The 19286-nt window shown below is 33.2% G+C and overlaps 1 long non-coding RNA gene across 2 annotated transcripts in view; it reads left to right on the forward strand.

Annotated features, from left to right (window-relative positions):
• The window catches only part of LOC107974085 (uncharacterized), a 94273-nt gene that overhangs the window by 28677 nt on the left and 46310 nt on the right, over window positions 1-19286 (forward strand). The window contains exons 5-6 of one of the 2 annotated variants that reach the window (XR_010156594.1): window positions 2553-2623; window positions 3218-3312. This is a non-coding gene — a long non-coding RNA (uncharacterized LOC107974085). The remainder of the gene's footprint in view (window positions 1-2552; window positions 2624-3217; window positions 3313-19286) is intronic. The other variant, XR_010156595.1, reaches the window with a different exon arrangement.

The raw sequence follows: 19286 nt of genomic DNA on the forward strand, positions 1-19286 counted from the left end.
TGAGGGAAAATAAAGGTACTTGCCATAGGGCCATTAAGATTTAAGTCTAACACATAATCAATTCAGAGTTTTTAAGTTTTTGTTTTTGTTTTGGAAATTTTAAAGATTTTGTTTTGGAAATTATTTATAGTGCCTTTTTATTTTCTGTTAAACTATTCAGAGAAGCAGCACTCATCCAGTTATATAGAATCAAAAATATACCAGAATTAGACATAATTCAATTTTGAGAATTGATGAAGAAGACTTTATTAACTTGTTGCATATGCTTTGGTTGGTGGCCATGAAATCCCTATAGGTCAGCAGGATCAACAGTTTGGAAGAAAAGTTGCATTAGAGTCACATAGAGCAAGGGCAATATAGAACACATGAGAAAAAAAAAATAGTTTACCCTTGTCTCTCATTGCCTCCAAAATCTACAATGAAGATTATCTGGAGGAGAAGCTAATACTTTTCATGCTTGTGGTAGCATACAAACATAGTCCTCTTCTACAGCAAGTAAAGCCAGTAGGTGAGTGATGTTGTTCCTAAGATGCAACAGAGCTTGCAGACCTACATCAATTTTCAGAGCATAATAACCGCAGCTTCACTTCTATCTCCAAAATTTTTCACAATCTCGTCTTGTAGCTAACCTTAAACCAGAAACCTAAAGGTTATCCAGGGTAGAGTAGTTTCTACTTTACTATTTTGAAACAATATCACAAGCCTCTATATAAATTAATTTTTTACTAAATTATTTCTCAGTTTTTGCGTGCTATTGTAAATGGTATCTTTTATATATTTTGTTTTTACTATTTGATTGTTGATATATTGGAATACAACTAATTTTAGTAAAATGACTTTCATACCGAGACCTCACTATATCCATTTATTAACAGATTAAATTATCTGTATGTTCTTAAATTTTATATGCATCCAATTATATATTTGCATTAGTCTGTTCTCATGCTGCTGATAAAGACATACCCGAGACTGGGTTATTTATAAAGAAAAAGGTTAAATGGACTCACTGTTCCATGTGCCTGGAGAAGCCTCACAATCATGGCAGAAGGCAAAAGGCACATCTTATGTGGTGGCAGGCAAGAGAGAGAATGATATCCAAATGAATTGGAGTTGTTCCTTATAAAACCATCAGCTCTTGTGAAATGTTTTCAGTACGACAAGCACAGTATGGGGGAAATTGTCCCCATGATTCAGTTATCTTCCACCAGGTCTCTCCTACAACACATGAGAATTATGGGAGCTATAATTCAAGATGAGATTTGGGTGGGGACCCTGCCAAACCATATCAATATTCTGAAAATACTTGCAATTTAGCCTCTTACATTTTATATAGCATAATAATTTTTTTTCTTTTTGCCTTATTGAAAAATTCTGTATAATGGTAAATAGCAGTGTTAATAGAGGATATCTTCTTGGTACCAATATTTTAATAATTCTTAATTACATATTTGTATTTTATGTTTTTTTGAAGATATTTTAATCAGGATTAGTAAATTTTCTCATATTGCTAAGTATTTGCAACATAAATGAGAGCTGTATTTAAGGAAATGGTATTATGGTATCTATTGAGATGATCATGTCACAATTCTCCTATATCATATTAATATAGCATATTAAATTAATTGAATTTTGAATATTAAATTAGGCTTAAACTACAACAAATGTACCTTGTTTATAATGCATTATAATTTCATATAATCTCTAGATCATATTTGCTAATACTTGGTTTAGTATCTGCAATATACTCATTACACTGGAATTTTCATTTCTTGTAAATCCTTAGTGTGTGTGAGTGTGTAATATATACATGTTTATATTTATACACATAAACACTATTTTATATACATGTATATAAATACATACACTATTGATACCAACTTGTCATAATTTTTTTTTTGTTTTTGTTTCTGTTTTTGAGACGGAACCTCGCTCTGTCGCCTAGGCTGGAGTGCAGTGGCGCGATCTCGGCTCACTGCAAGCTCCGCCTCCCGGGTTCACGCCATTCTCCGGCCTCAGCCTCCAGAGTAGCTGGGACTACAGGCTCCCGCCACCACGCCCGGCTAATCTTTTCCTATTTTTAGTAGAGACGGGGTTTCACCATGTTGGCCAGGATGGTCTCGATCTCCTGACCTCATGATCTGCCCACCTCGACCTCCCAAAGTGCTGGGATTACAGGCGTGAGCCACCGTGCCCGGCCAACTTGTCACAATGTTTTATAAATTCTATTTTTTAGTACATGTAAGTGTATTCAGCCTATATATATTTTTCTTGCTTTAGTTTAGCTAGGTTAGCTTTTTATCTAAAATTTTAAGTTAATTAACAAAATGTTTGTTACATCCTCATTTTTCAATATGTATAAGATTTTCAGTTATGATCTTTCACACACATTGCTTATTTTTATTTTTTTTTTTTTTACTTACCTCAGGGTAATTTTGTGTGTGTGTGTGTGTGTGTGTATTCATTTGCAAGAAACTAAGATTTGACTTTGTCAATTTATTATGAATCTTATAATGTCATTAAATTTTGTTCTTCCTTTCTTCTATTTCCTTTAGGTATGATTTACGTTTTCTTTTCTACTTTCTTGAGATGAATACTTAAGCTGCTGTTTGTTACACTTTTTTTGGTAATATATTCATTTAAGATACATAATTTCCTTCTAATGATTGCTATATGGATATATCCAACAAATTTTTGTATTTCATATTTTCCTTGTACTTTAGTTTAAATTCCATTCTGTTTTTCTATTGTGATTTTCTACTTCACCAGTTTTAATACTTAATTTTTAATCCCATTTTAAATTTTAACAATTTAGATGATGTTTCTATGCATTCTGGCATTGTATTATAACTAAACTCCATGAGAGTAGAGAATTGTCTGTGCTCTATAACACATTATATGATTAGTTATGTTAAATGTTTCAGGCGCACTTAAAATAGTGTATATTCTCTCATTGCATACAGTGTTTTATATTTGTCAATTACGTTAAACTGGTTAACAATATACTTAAGATCTATATTCTTGTTTATATTTTGGTTGCGTTTCCTATGATATTTTAGAATAAATGTGTTCATATTCTCCATTATGATTGTAGAAATATCTATATTACTTTGTAATTCTGTCATTTGCTCTATATACTTAAAGCTATCTTATTATATGCATACAATTTATAATTATTATATCATCCTAGGAAATAATCTATTTATTCTACATTCATTAGGCTGCTAGCAAGATGGCCGAATAGGAACAGTCCCATCTGCAGCTCTCCAGCGAGAACAACTCAGGAGGTGGATGATTTCTGCATTTCCAACTAAGGTACCCTGTTAATCTCATTGGGACTGATTAGGCAGTGGGTGCAGTCCACAGAGGGCGAGCAGTAACAGGGTGGGGCATCGCCTCACCTGGGAAGTGCAAGGAGCGGAGGAGACTCCCTTTCCCAGTCAAGGGAAGCCATGAGGGACTGTGCTATCCCGCCTGGATACTATGCTTTTCCCACGGTTTTTGCAACCCGCATACCAGGAGATTCCCTCTTGTGCCTATACCACCAGGGCCCTGGGTTTCAAGAACACATTATATTTTTCTTTAATTTTGTAAGGAGGAAACATTTGAGATTTGTGTATTAGTCGGAATCTTTTTGAGATAAAACATTTATATCAATACGTTTAATTAAAGAAAGCATAATGTAGGACCATTGAAAGTGTCATGTGTAGCGTTTAGGAGGGCCAGCAGTGTGGATGATAAAATACCCAAAGAACTATGATATGGCTATCCAAAGGGAAAACTGTAAGAAAATTTTAACAGGATGAGTAAAATGTAGTTCTAAGACAGGGCATACCGACAGTAATGAAGATATATGGTAAAATAAGAAAACCGCATTTCAGTAACTTGGCAGGGGAGAGTGAGGAAAATAAATAGTGTCTTTTTTCCTTCACAATCCTCCAATTTCCTCCTGGTCTCTCCTATTGGCACAACCCAGCTAGAAGATACTAAGTAAGGGAATTTGTTGATTCAGTCCGTTGATACAGTGGGGAACATGGATAATGTATTTAGACAGTAAAATTAAAAAAAAAATCTAGTCCAATTATATCTTAAATGTTATGCCGTAGTTGCTGAGCATCTAAAAGACGATGTGAATTTGAGTCATATGTGTGTAGTACTTATAATGTTAGGTGTTACAGAAATAAATGATGAATTTTCTAGAATACACTGAAGAGTTGCTCCTTTTATGTGGTGGAGGGGCTGGTGTAAAGATTTCAATGTCTCTTGAATGTCCTATTCCAGTTAATGAAGTGAGCATAACATAGAGTGGTGTTTTGTTATAACTAAACAGGAATGGGGTGGTTTGAAATAGTAATACAAAGATTTTACTTCATGTAGTGGAAGGTCTTTTGTAGATTCCTACTCTTCATGGAACTTGTCCTTCCAAACTGAAGATTTCATGACACAGTAATTCTCCTTCTCACATGAAGAGATAAGAGAATTTCTCATTTTAAGGCGGGAGACAATCTATAACAGAATATTAGTATGAATTTGTCTAAATAGTTTTAAGAGGATGTCATTATATGAAATCAGCATATCAAGCAGAAATCTTCCAAATCAAATTGGCAAAGCACTTATAAAGGTAGAAAAGTGAATGGACAGATGTCAGATAAAAATTAATGTATTATTTTTCTGCATATAGAACAATATACTGAATATGTAATTACTTGATGGCATGATGTCAGGCTTCATTCAGCTAATTATTAATATATCTTCTACTGGTAGTCTAACTCTTTGTATTCTTGAAAGAATACAGCATCTTTCTGTTGGCTATACATCTTGCTAGGTTTTGCAGCAGTAAGAAAGACATCTAACATCTACAAATATCATAGTTTAAAGACAGTACCCAGGGGTTGTCAAGGACTGATTGTCATAAATATATTTGTCATAGAAATTTCTCTATAAATTGATATTAAATGACTATAGAACATATGTTCTTCAAGGTTGCTGAGAATGTTAAATGACCACTATTTCCCTGTTGGTTTTGTCAAATTTGAAAGTACATGACATAGCAAGATAAAAAGAAAATCATGATCTTTTGGCCTGGTGGAAAGTTTTAAAATGAGAAAGAAAAGCACTCAAAATAATTCCTCTCTTTTTCAGTTCAGGGGAAAAAAAAAACCCCAAACAAACAAAAAAATCATTATTACTGGGTATGCAGCAAAATGTACAAAAAATTTACTTCACACCTTTAATTTCTCAGTTATCTTGAAATAATTTTTAAGCTTAGACAATTGCGGTAACACAAGGATAGCCTGAAAAATGTCACTTAATTTCAAATAAAACTTTTTATGTTTCATTTTAATTCTATTTTTTCTTATATTCATTTCTGGAAGTTCAGAGTTTAGATAATACTACACTGTGATCATATAGAAGCTACTCAAATTAAAATAATGACCTATAATTTCCTGCATAGGTAATATGACAGATAATTTGAGCCTCACATGTGAAATAAAGTTTGGAAACAATTAACCAAGTTCACAGAAGGAAAAATGAATCAATAATAAGCTTTATACCTTGATTCTGTATTCAAATATTATATGGATGTGCTTTGGGTTTTGTTTTGATAGCTGAACTTTGAGCCAATCAAGGTAGCACAAGCAGAGATGAATAATTACTCTCAAATCTGCACTGTTAGATTTATGTCAAAAATATTGCCAGAAAAAAAGAGGAAATCTCTCCCACTACCACTGTGCACTATGCTCTGCAATTTGTACTATTAGCATTTCTGTGTCAGAAACTTGAATTTGCTACATGCGGTAGTACCCCCTGCACCATATTGCCTTTTGTTTGCAGGTATTACTTATGTATGTTTTCTTCATAGCTACTGTTATGACTCCAAGACATCAGTCAAACTCTGGTCAAGACTCTTTGAATTGATGTATCTTTGGCCACAGCCTTTGCCCTAGCTACAAAAAAGGTGGGAAAATAAGTATGTCAAAGAGAGGCAAGATTTTCACAGACAAATGGGGGGAAATCTCAAAATTTGGAGACCTCAAATACTGGGGGAAGAAAATGTAAATTTTCTTTGTTTTCTTTCTTGGTGTTTTGTTGGTATTGTTGTTTTGTGGTGTTGGTGGCAGTGGTGATGGTGATATTTATATATATTTGATTGGTTTTGGTTATTTTCAATCAACTGAGGAAGGGTATAATTTTAAATTGCAATATGAGGAATTTAGATGTATTATTAGGAAAATATTGAGTTGTAAATTGTTGAAATTTTTGAAATTGTTGAAAAACTGTCCTCCTAGTTATATGCCAATAGCTTCCATTCTACTTTTGCTAGAAATGAAGTCTTTTGCAACACAATATTTGTGTGATGTTTGTCCAGATTCTACTTCTTATTCAACACAAAGTTTTATTCTAAATCTAGTTACTAACTTACAAATACAGTATTTTCCCCCAAATCCCTCCCAATATTCTGTATAAGATTATTAATTTTGTGGCATGCCTTAGCGTCCATTCCTTGAAAAACACATGTAACTCTGTGCTTCCACAATCCTTAAAATTGTACAGTTTACCATAAGATCCTATAACCCTGTTTCCCATTTATCATTAAGTTAAATGTGTTTTCAAAAAGTACCCTGTAATAAAAAAAACAATAATATGCTCATGGGCTATGTTTTTATTCCCTCCAGCTGTTTCAAAATAAGAGCTCAATAAACAACTGTTGAATAAAATTTGTCATTTCAGAAAAGACTTAAACAAATATTTAGAATAGTTATTTAATGCCAAAACTACAGAGTACATTTCTATTACCATATTTTTTATTTAGAATAGAAGGAAGAGGTTTTTGCTATTTAAGAGGCATGCAATTGATAAAGCAGTATCAAGACTATGAAAATAATTATTATCTGCTGTTTCAGATTCCATACACAATTTGAGTTGGAATTATATAAAACATGCTTGATATATGTAAATGGAAAACAAAAATAGACTGTGCTTGCCTCATTTGATTTTAAATAACAAGGTTTTGTAGCTGAAAATCTAGATATTAGTTATTCAGCTTATAGATCTATTGTATCAAATTAGATAATGCCTTTCCAAATACATTGTAAACTCTGAAACATTAAAATAAATATTTAGAGTTACTGTTTTCAAAGATTAAAGTAAATGAAGGAGAACAAGCAAACTAAATCTAATTAAGAAAATATTTATGCCAACTTTAGAACAAAATAAGTGTCCTCATCAACTTGTTGCATTTTATCTTCACGTATTGCTAATTATTTTATAAAATAAATATTATAAACAGTGTAGATTCTCTAGCTATTCTTAAGCAAATGCTACCAACTCAGGTTGATACAAAGAGACCATAAAATTTACTAAAGCAAAGCAAAATAAAGAATTACTTTATGCCCACAACTTATAGGTTTTATATGAAATGTAACTATTTTATGTTAACCTTAATGTAAAGCATAACACAGCAGTATTGCAAATGAAGTTCCATAAACCCTGAAATATATAGGCCTGGACATTCTTAACACAGAGTTAATTCTGAGAAACATATTATTTTAAATAGCCTGTCATCTTTGAATACCCCAACGGCAGCAAGGAGGAAGCATTGCCGATCAGCCACTTAATTATCTGCACTGTATATGCAAATACCAAGAGTTTGATGAGGTCTTTACATTTGGACTTTAAGTACCCTATTAGTAATCATAAATCCACTACTAATGTTTCTGTGGCACTTAGGCAACAGTGAAAAATTAAGCAATAATGACTTCAAAGGTGGAAGAATCACACAATAATTCTGTAACTTTGAGGTCATTTTTACAATTTGAACACGAATTATATGAGCGTACTTCATTGCCTTCAGCATTTAAGAAGCATTGCTAATGAGCAGGGAGGTTATTTAGGAAATAGAGTGCAAGAGGTGGATATAGATAGAACACTGAAGCTTAACAGAATTGATTCCAAATATAAAAAGAAACACATTTATTGCTTTTAAATGGCCTAAAATGCAAAACCCACAGATGAAACAGACTTTCAGAAAATCCTGGGAATGCACCAAAGTTGTTCAATCAGCATGATCAGCTTCAGGTACTTGCTTTTCATGAATCTTCCTTGGGTCAATGTGGGCCCATAAGTAATGATGTATAAAAGTCTCTTTGCTTTATACAGCCATTGTTTTTGAAAATGCAGTCATATAAGACAAATTTTACTCTCCTTAGACCTGCTTAAAAGCAATTTTCCTCTAGCTGACTAAATCATACCTAATTTCATCGTGTTAAAGAATGTTAAAAACAGCCTAGTAAAGCAAGGTTCAGCCTTAAATATAAAATATCAGAATAATATAAATGATAAGAGAAATATTAATTTGCAAATATCTAGTGTTTTAAAGCCCTGGAAACCATTATGCAAAATTAAATGTACTAAATACAAAACAATATATTTTAAAAATTTCTGAACCATTTATTTTAGTAGTCGCCTGATGATCTGATACAGATTATCCTTTTGGTAAGGTTCAACTTTATAGTTTGCCTCATTATCTATATTTGTATGGCATAAAAAAAATTACATCAGCAAATAAACAGTGCCTAGGGACGAATTATTTTCAAATATTATAATCATATTTGATTCTTCAAAAATATCAAATGAAAGCTATAAAAAATGATTCATTTTTCACAATATATCTAACATGATTTCTACTCATCAGGGCAACACAATATAAATCAATTTAATATAATAAACTTAGATTTATATCAAGTTTAATATTCTTGACCGATTTTTTAATATGATTAATATGATGTATAAGCAAGTCTGCAAAGAAAGATTACCTAAAGCTAATGATACCCTGTAAATATGTACTGTAATCATTTTAAAAGTGTGTTTTACATACACGTATCTTTACAAAGTAGAGTATGTATTTAAAAGGGTAAATATACCAAAATTTATTCCATACTACAAATACTACTATTTTTTTGAAGTTGAAAATATTAAACATACAGAAATACCAAAAGAATTATATAATAAACTATTTTTATTGAGAAGTCCCTTTTGACACGATGCTTTATTATTACTAAATGCTGCAGTATATATTGCCTACAAGCAAGGTTCATATTTTGGTATTATAACCATATAAATTACAAAACTAACACTAATACAATAATACCATGTAATCCTCAGTACCCGCACTGATTTTGACAATTAGCTCAGTAATGTCTTTTATAGAAAGATAATTTAATCCAGTATTGCTCATTTTATTTGTCATTCATCTATTTAGTCCTTTTCCATCTGGAATGTTTTCTTAGTTTTTTCTTGAAATCTCTGTTCTTAACACTTTAAATGTTTACAGGCCACTTATTTTGTAATTTGCCCTTCCATTTGGGTACATCTAATATTTTCATATATTGAATTTAGGTGATATAATTTTAGCTAAGATATCACAGAAGAATCTTCTTTTCTTACTGCATCCCATAAAGTATTACCCAGTGTAGAATTGTCCTACCATTTGTGACGTTAATTTTGATCATTTGAAAAAGGTGCTATTTCTCCACTGCAGAGGTATTCTTACTTTTCTCTTATTGTTAATAATATTTCATGGGACCATACTTTGACATTCCATAACTATTCTTCCTTACCTAAATATTATGTACTATTGTTAGCAATTATTGATGTTTCTTGCCTCAATTAACTGTAACTATGAGGGTTACAAAATAGTAATTTATCTAATTTCTTTATTACTTCAAAATTACTAGTTGGCATTATTACATAGACTATACCTCCCTAGTGGTCCAATATATTCATTCAGCTTATTTGTATCAGTAAAACATATACAATAGAATTATAATCTTTTACTATTATATTCTACATTGATTCTCACATGGGAGTCCTTTCCTTGTCCTTTTGACATATTCCCATTATTCATTGAGCAGTTTATAACTTCTGTCACACAAATGTCTTTTCCCCAACCTTGAAACCAGCCATGTCTCCAAGAAGCCCTTGGGGTCCTATAAGTAGCAAAGTTAATGTCACAGGTGGTGGGGCAAATCTACATTAGCTATTACCTCATGAAATGTAATTGAAGGAGCAGATAATCATTCTGTGATATTTTTGCCAATAATATTTAAAGTGAATCTAATAAAGACATTTGGAAACTGTCTAGTAATGATGGCCTGCTTCTTCTGATGGCAGATATCTTCTCACTGTAACCTCATGTGGTTGAAGAAGTAGGGCAACTCTCTGGCACTTCTTTGATAAGAGCACTAATCCTATTCATGAGGGATCTCACGCCTAATCACCTCCCAAAGGCTCCACCTCCTAATATTATCACCTAGGGGCCTAGGATTCACCACGTGAATTTTAAGAGATTGTGAACCTTCATACCACAGCACTCTGTTTACAGTTGTACTCTTCATATTCCTTGTGCTTTGAAATCCTTGACCAGGCATCTCCACATGGGCAACTGGCACTGCTTCTCGCTTTCCACGTGAACATCTTTCTCACCAAGCCTGGGCTCTGACAGTCCATACCAGGAACCATGGATGTTCTTGTCAGTCCACGCAGGCTCTGATACCCACTCAGGTCATTGCTGCTACCACCCAACTAGTACAGAGCCCTACCTTACTCAGCCTCACCTGATAACTTTTGGACTGAATGTTTTATGAAAGAAGAAAGAAAAGAAAGAATGCAACAAGGGCTTTTTTTTTTTTTGTATATTGCATTTATACATGCAACACACACACACACACACACACACACAGATTGGTTCTCAGTATTGCAGTGGCTATATTATGTCACCTCAAACTATGAATTAGTGAGTACTGAATAATTGTTTCTATGGTGTATATATATATATATATATATATATATATATGTGGCATATATTATAATTTCACAAAAATTAAAGCTTAACCCATATATTCTGTTTTCTTTATCTCACAAAAGAAAAAATAATGCTTAAGAGTATTAAGTGACTTGCCTGAATCTGCCCCACTAACAGGTGAATCTAATAGGTGGCCGAATTGGGATTCAAACCCATCCAAAAGGCCTTAGATCCAGAGCTCTTTGCATTACATTTCACTACACCTATCATAAACATCCTCTGGAAAAAGTACAGTATTGATTTTGGGTTTATAAATAATTTTTAGCAAATAGATGAACTTGTTAATGTGAAATCTGCAAATAATGAGAATCAACTACATATTTGTATGATGTTGGTATGTATCTAAATATCTATATTTATATATAGTCTATGTTTACACTTATGTTTATGTCTATATTATATTTATATCTACATCTGTCTCTATATTGTATATATAAATGTGTTGGGAGAAAATTTATCCTAGATATTTTATGTTTCCTGCATGATCCATGCATTCCAGGAAACAAGCATACTTAAACAGCAAAGATGCCTTAGAAGTTAGAGAAAGCACTCTCTTAAAGATACAGACCCCAGAAACAGCCTATGATTCATGAAGATAAAGTTTCCTCCATCTTATCTTATGGACAGTTGCTTAACTTCCAAGGTAATTAATAATCTCTATCTCTGAAAGGGAGCGTGAAAAGATAAACCAGCAGCTCATAAAAATTTAGAATCCGTTAAGTTTGGGGTTCTTTTTCAGTGATGCAAATCCACTATATATACACGTAAACAGGTGACCCTCATCTGTCATGGAGTTTGGTGAATGGGGAACTGGCAATGACTGGATCCAGTTTCTGCTTTTACAATAAGTAATAAACCATCTTTGTCTCTGACATGAGTTCTTGTGTCTTTGTAAGTGTATGCATATGATACCGAGGCAAGCTAACTTGCTGGCTTTTAAGTAAGGTAAAAATCTCAAACAGACCTTTCAAAGTTTTGGACTTAACATCAGTATGCTTCAAGCTGTATAATCAATTAGAAAAAGAAACTTGACATTATATTTTTAAAAAGTATTTCTAAAAAATAAAGATGAAAGACAATGCCGTTATTAATTGTAGTATTAATTTTTTATTCCTAGGCCAGTCAACAAAAATTAAAAATGAATCAGGATAGAAAAGTAAGCTCAGAGCTTTAAAAAAATTAATCAGGACCTTTTTTCCCTCAGTTTCACCTGCAAATAATATCTAATACAGCAACTCCCTCCCCCATGACAAGAACACATGTTCACATTGAATCAGCCCCTAAGTTCTGCTGATTTTAAATCCTGTATTATTTAGGATAAAATAATTTATGTAATATAAGAAAACATAAACTTTCCCAATAAAAACACCTTGCCTGTCCAAAGACTTCCCTATGTGTGCTAATTCAGAACTTGAGGCTCCTTGCAACTTTTTTTTTCCCTGCAAATGTGTCAGCTCCTTAATTGTTCTGTATCCATCCAGCAGTCAGCAACAGGGCCAAAATAACATTCATTTACCTTGTACTATGCCAAAGTCCTACTGGGATCTAAGGGAGTTCAAGAAATATAGTCCCTGGCCAACCATTCTGACTAAAGAGCAAGTCTACACTGTAAAAAGGAGAAGCAAATATCTTTGTTGGAAATATAACCACCCCAGTCACATGTCTCTGCGTCTACCTTTTGAACAATCACAAGTAGATCCTTATCATAGTTTCTAGGTATTAATACCCAAACAATTTCTATGCCTAAATCCATTCTTCCCTCTTCCAGAAGAGAAAACTTTCTAATATTCAAACTAATCATATAATTCAATTTAATATGTACTGAATATTTCTATCACTTACAGAAAAAACTGAATTTCTAAACTGTATGAGGAGCTCTGCCACGGGCTTCTGCCTATGTTTTCCTTCTCCACTTTGGATGCTTGAAGGCTCACATTTTACCATCCAGTAATGTGAACTTGTAATTCCTCACATATCACCTGCTTTTCCCATTGAATTATCACAAAAGACCCAGTCAGAAATTACTCTATAACCACCCACTATTCATATTGGGTGGTTTATACAAAGTGATAAAATGTATTATACAAAAATATTTTATGTTTATTGGATAATTAAATGTTTAGCACCCAAATAATGTGTTAAAACTCTAATATGATATAATATGAAACACTGCTTCGTTTATTATATCATGTCTCTAATATCAATATATCCAATATTAAAAGATTGAAAATAAGTATATCTTGTTATGTAAGACAAGGGAAATGATTTTCAAGCTATTTGAAACAATTTCTGTGTTCCAATAGCAACCTACAGATAATATCCCTTAATATGTCAAATCACCTTTTACTCTCTTTACACCCCATTGATTTGCAACAGCCTGAATATAGAACACTATCTTCAACTCTTTAGTTTGCATGTTAGAAAAAGACCTATCTCAAGGGTAATATATATTTGTTAAGCTCTTCAAAATTTGATGTTTCAAGTAAAATACTATGTTTAGAACTTGACTGGGAAAGGTAATACATTTTTGATCTTTAATGGAGTAACATATTTTTGAGACATGAATAAAATAATTACATAAAGCATTCTGTTCTACAGGAAGGTGGGAGAGGTGAAATAATAATAAAAATAATTGTAATTACCACTTGATATTCCTGAGTTCTTAAAGTTTATTGCACTCTACCTCTGTGATTTCAATTTATGAAAATTATAATTTTGCCCTCATGTGAAAAAACATTCTACTTATTTTTTTTTCTGGTTAAGAGATGCGGGAAAGAGACCCAGAGGCAAATTGGGAATTGCATTTTTGCACTGCCTTTTAAAATCTCATTATTTTACCTGATACTTTTAAACTGATCCATTGTTTCTTTTAAAAAAGACCTCTAACTTTCTACATTTTAATCAAACTTTATTTCTAAGACACTTGTCATTGTTAATGGACTTTTGAAATCTTCAGGGTTTTTTATTGTTTTTACTTATGTAAAATTGTGGGGAAAAAAGTTACTTTACATTGACTGATCTACGAAGCTTGTCATTTGAGACAGTTCTTTATTTTCTGAAGGTTTTTAAAGTGAATTAACACTTTGATGCCATTACTAAATATAATAATAGTTTCTTTAAAAAGGTGAATATCTAATATTGTATAACAAATATATTAAGTAATACATATGTGTAACTTTGATATTTCCTTCAGATATTTTGATTCAAAACTTCAAAACTGAATTATATCTTAATTGGTAAGCTGCTAAATAAGAAATCCATATTTAGCTGCAATTATATAGGCTAGCAGAATTATGTATGCTGTGCACATATTCAGTAAATAATGCTCTATTTATTGATTTAAAAAATAGAGTAACTCAGTGGTAGTAAATAATAAAGTCTGAGCATGCATACAATTATTTAGTCATTCATTAGTCAACTAAGTTCCGATTATATATGACCCTTTGTTAGAAGTGGGGCCTGTGCTTGGCAGTTAAACATGTTTTTCCTTCTTTTGTGTCATGAGAAGCGAAATAAGAAATACATAGCAGGAGTGTTCACTTGAAGAAAAACAGATAATGCCAGCAAATATCAAAGGAACAATCAGCAAAGCTTGACTAATTGGAAAAACACAAATTCTGAAATTCCGTTATATGTGCCTGTATATCTACCTGTATCTATGTCTATCTATATCATCTACATCTACATCTATCTTTATATTCATCCTAGTTATTGATTAATTTTGAAAAATTAAAGTTCTAGAGAAGCAAGGGATTACTGTAACTCCCAAACAAAATAAATGCATATATTTCCAAAGAGCATCAAATGTTTATATGAATGTGTTGTCTCAAGTCAAAGAAGCAAGACAATGACATTTCAGGCAATGAGTTGATCTTTAGATACATATCTAATTATTGTCACAATATACAATTTACTCTTAATAAAATAAATAAGTTTACTTCCCTTACAGATAAAATTAAAAAAAGAAATTGTGCTGTGGTTTAAAGGTGTCACCTTCGAAGCAACCCTCACCAGACAATCAAACCTGCAGCACCTTGTCTTGCTTTTCCCACCTTGAAAACTATATTTCTATTGTCTGTCAGTTACCCAGACTTGGATATTCTGTTATAGCAGAACAAACAAGCTAAGACACCTGGCATCAAGATAAACAACGTCTAAATCTCCCAAAATATTTTTAGTTATAATAAGTCACAAGGTTTTTCTTAAGTTCTTTCATTAAGATACTCTTATTATAATGCAAAATATCATTTATCTGCAACAGTTGTTTCAATAATAATGTAGACTTTTCCCTGCAGTCATATCCTTCTGCTAAAGATACCCTAAGGTAATACCTAGCACTTAATCCATGGGGAACATTTCATGGAAGTACTATTGTCCCCCCTTATTTATGGTTTCACCTTCCATGATTTGTTATTCATGGTCTACTGCAGTTCAAAAATATTAAGTGGAAAATTCCAAAAACAAACAATTTGTAAGTTTTTAATTGCACACGGTTCTGAGTAGTGTGATGAAATCTTACACCATCCCTTCCATCCAATCCAGAACATCAGAATATGAATCAACCTTTTCTCCAGTGTGTCTATGCTATATATGTCATCAGCACATTAATCACTTAGAAGATTTTTCAGTTATCAGATCAACTGTAGTGGTATCCTGAGACTTGTGTTCAAAGTCAACATTAGCCTAATGTTCTATCACAATGCCTACATTATTCACTTCACTTTGTTTAATCATGTAGGCATTTTATTATCATACATCATCACAAGAAGGGTATTGTAAAATAAAAAATTTTGAGAGAGAGGTCACATTCACATAACTATTGTTGTTATAGTTTTCTATTACTAGTTATTGTTGTTAATCTCTTACTGTGCCTAATTTGTAAATTAAATGTTATCATATAAATGTATCTATACAAAACAAAACAGTAGAGAGTATATAAGGTTCACTACTGTATGTTGTTTCAGGTATCCACTGGGGTTGTTGAAACTTATTCCCTGCAGATAAAAGGGGACTACTGTAAATATGTCAACATTCATCTACTTCTCATTAACAGTCTGATACTGATGACATAAAAACAAATAGAGGGAGCTTCTTATATTCATACTGGATAAACATTTTTATTGAGTAGAAGATTTAATAATTCATACTGACTTAAAAATATCTTTATAAAATGTACAGTGAGAAATGTAATACCTCATTTACTGAGGTCGATGAGAAAAATACACTTCTCCAGCCAACCCCTGCTGGGACTGTTGAGCCAGTAGCAGCTCAACAACTCCCTGGGACAAAACTCACAGTGGGATGGCAACTTGCCATCTTTGCTGTCTCACAGCCCTCACCCTTATTGTCTCAAGGCTTTGGAGAGTCCACAGGACCAGGGGCTGGTCTAGACCCCTAGCACAAAGCATTCACCTAATGGAAATGTGGCCAAACTGTTCTCCACACAGGCACACAGGTGCTGGTCCTCACTTTTCCTCACTGGAGAGGAATGCCTGGTCTGGGACTCCAGGACAACCACCCTGGCCCTCACCTGAACACTTCAATCAGAGGTAGCACAGCAGTTAAAGCAATACCCACACAGACAGCTGAGGAAGAATCAGTGTAAGGACTCTAGCAATTCAAAAGGCCAGTGTCTTATGTCCTTCAAATGACTACACTAGTTCCACAACACGGGTTCCTAACCAGGCCTCGTTAGCTAAAATTGCAAAAACAGAATCCAGAATATGGATAGGAATAACGATCATCGAGATTCAGGAGAATGGGAAAACCCAATCCAAGGAAACTAAAAATCACAATAAAATGATACAGAAGCTGATGGACTAAATAGCAAGGATAAAAACTTAGCTGATCTGATAGAGCTGAAAAACATACTACAAGAATTTCACAATACATTCACAAGTATTAACAATAGAATAGACCAAGGTCAGGAAAGAATCTCAGGACTTGAAGACTGGTTCTCTGAAACAAGATAGTCAGACAAAAATAAAGAAAAATGAATAAAAAGGAATGAACAAAACCTCTGAGATATATGGGATTATGTAAGGAGGCCAAATCTATAAATAATTGGCATCCCTGAAAGGGATGAGAAGAAAGCAAGAAACTTAGAAAAAATTACTAACCTTGTTAGAGAGGACAACACTCAAATTCAGGAAATACAGAGAACTTCTGCAAGATTCTCTACAAGAAGATCATCCCGAAGACACAAAATCATCAGATTTTCCAAGGTTAAAATGAAAAAAAAAAATGCTGAAGGCAACTAAAGAGTAAGGGCTGGTCACATGCAAAGGGAACCAACCCCATTAGGCTAACAGTGGAATTCTCAGCGGAAACCTTACAACCCAGAAGATATTGGGGGCCTATATTCAGCATCCTAAAAAAAAAAATCTTCAATCAATAATTTAATATTAGCCAAACTAAGCTTACTCAGCAAAGAAGAAATAAGATTATTTTCAGATAAGCAAATACCAAAAGAGTTCTTTACCACCAGACCCACGTTAAAATAGATCTTGAACAGAGCACTAAATATGAAAAGGAAAGACTATTATAAGCCATTACGAAACACACTTAAGTACACAGTCCAGTGACACTATAAACCAACCACACAAACAAGCCAGCATAATAACCAACTAACAACACAATGACAGGATCAAATCCCCACATATCAATACTAATCTTGAATGTAAATGGGCTAAATGCCTTATTTAAAAGGCAGAGTGGCAAGCTAGATTAAAAAGCAAGACCAAATTGTATGCTGTCTTCAAAAGACCCATCTGACATGCAATGACATCCATAGCCTCAAAATAAAGGGATGGAGGAAAATTTACCAAGCAAACAGAAATAAGAAAAAAGCAGAAGTTGCAATTCTAATTTCAGAAAAAACAGACTTCAAACAAAGATCAAAACATATAAAGAAGGGCATTACATAGTATTAAAAGGGTTCAATTCAACAAGAAGATCTAACTGTTCCACATATATATATATGTGTATACATATATATCTCCATCTCCAACACAGGGTCACTCAGATTCATAAAGCAAATTCTTACAGACCTACAAAAATACTTAGATGCCAGCAAAATAATAGTGGGAGACTTCAACAAACCACTTACAGTATTAGACAGATCACTGAGGCGGAAAATTAACTAAGCTATTCAGGACCTGAACTCAACATTGGACAAAATGGATCTGATAGACCTCTACAGAACTCTCCACCCCCAAACAAGATAATATGCATTATTTTAATCTCCGTATGACACATACTCTAAAATAAACCATACAATTGGACATAAAACAATCTTTGGCAAATGCATAAAAAACAAAATCATACCACACACACTCTTGGACCATAATGGAATGAAAAATAGACATTAAGATTTAAAAAAATCACTCAAAACCATGCAGTTGGCTGGGCATGGTGGTTCATGCCTGTAATCTCAGCACTTTAGGAGGCTGAGGCAGATACATCACCTGAGGTCAGGAGTTCTAGAGCAGCTTGGCCAATATGCTGAAACCCGTCTCTACTAAAAACACAAAAATTAGCCAGGTGTGGTGGCAGGCACCTGTAATCTCAGCTACTTGAGAGGCTGAGGCTGGAGAATTGCTTGAACCTGGGAGGTGGAAGTTGCAGTGAGCCAAGGTCATGACATTGCACTCCAGCCTGGGGGACAAGAGTGAACCTCTGCCTCAAAAACAAAACATACAATCACATGCAAATTAAACAACCTGCTATTGAATGAGTTTTGGGTAAATCATGAAATTAAGGAAGAAATCAAGAACTTATTAGGGGCTAATGAGAACAAAGATACAACTTACCAGAATCTCTGGAACACTGCTAAAACAGTGATAAGAGGGAAATTCATAGCACTAACTGACTATATCAAAATTTTAGAAAGATCTCAAATTAGCAATCTAACATCACAACTAAAATAACTAGAGAAGAGTCAACCAACCCCAAATTGAGCAGATGACAAGAAATAACTAAAATAAGAGCTAATCTGAAGGAGATAGAGATCCAAGAAACCATTCAAAATATCAACAAATTCAAGTTGTTTTTTGAAAAAAAAAAAAAACACAAAAACAACCAATAGGCCAGTAGCTAGATTAATAAAGAAGAAAAGAGAGAAAATCCAAGTAAACACAGTAAGAAGAAAGCAAGGGGATGTTACCCCTGACTCCACAGAAATAAAAATAACTACCAGAGGTTACTGCAAACACCTCTATGCACACAAACCAGAAAACCTGGAATAGATGTATAAATTTCTGGACACATGCATCTTCCTAAGACTGAACCAGGAAGAAATTCATTTGCTTATCCATTAAAGAGCTCCAAAATTGAATTAGTAATAAATAGCCTACCAACCAAAATAAAGCAGAGGACCAGATGGATTCATAGCCAAACTCTACCATAAGTACAAAGAAGAGTTAGT

Source organism: Pan troglodytes, chromosome 3, assembly GCF_028858775.2.
Source record: "Pan troglodytes isolate AG18354 chromosome 3, NHGRI_mPanTro3-v2.0_pri, whole genome shotgun sequence".
Lineage (NCBI taxonomy): Eukaryota > Metazoa > Chordata > Mammalia > Primates > Hominidae > Pan > Pan troglodytes.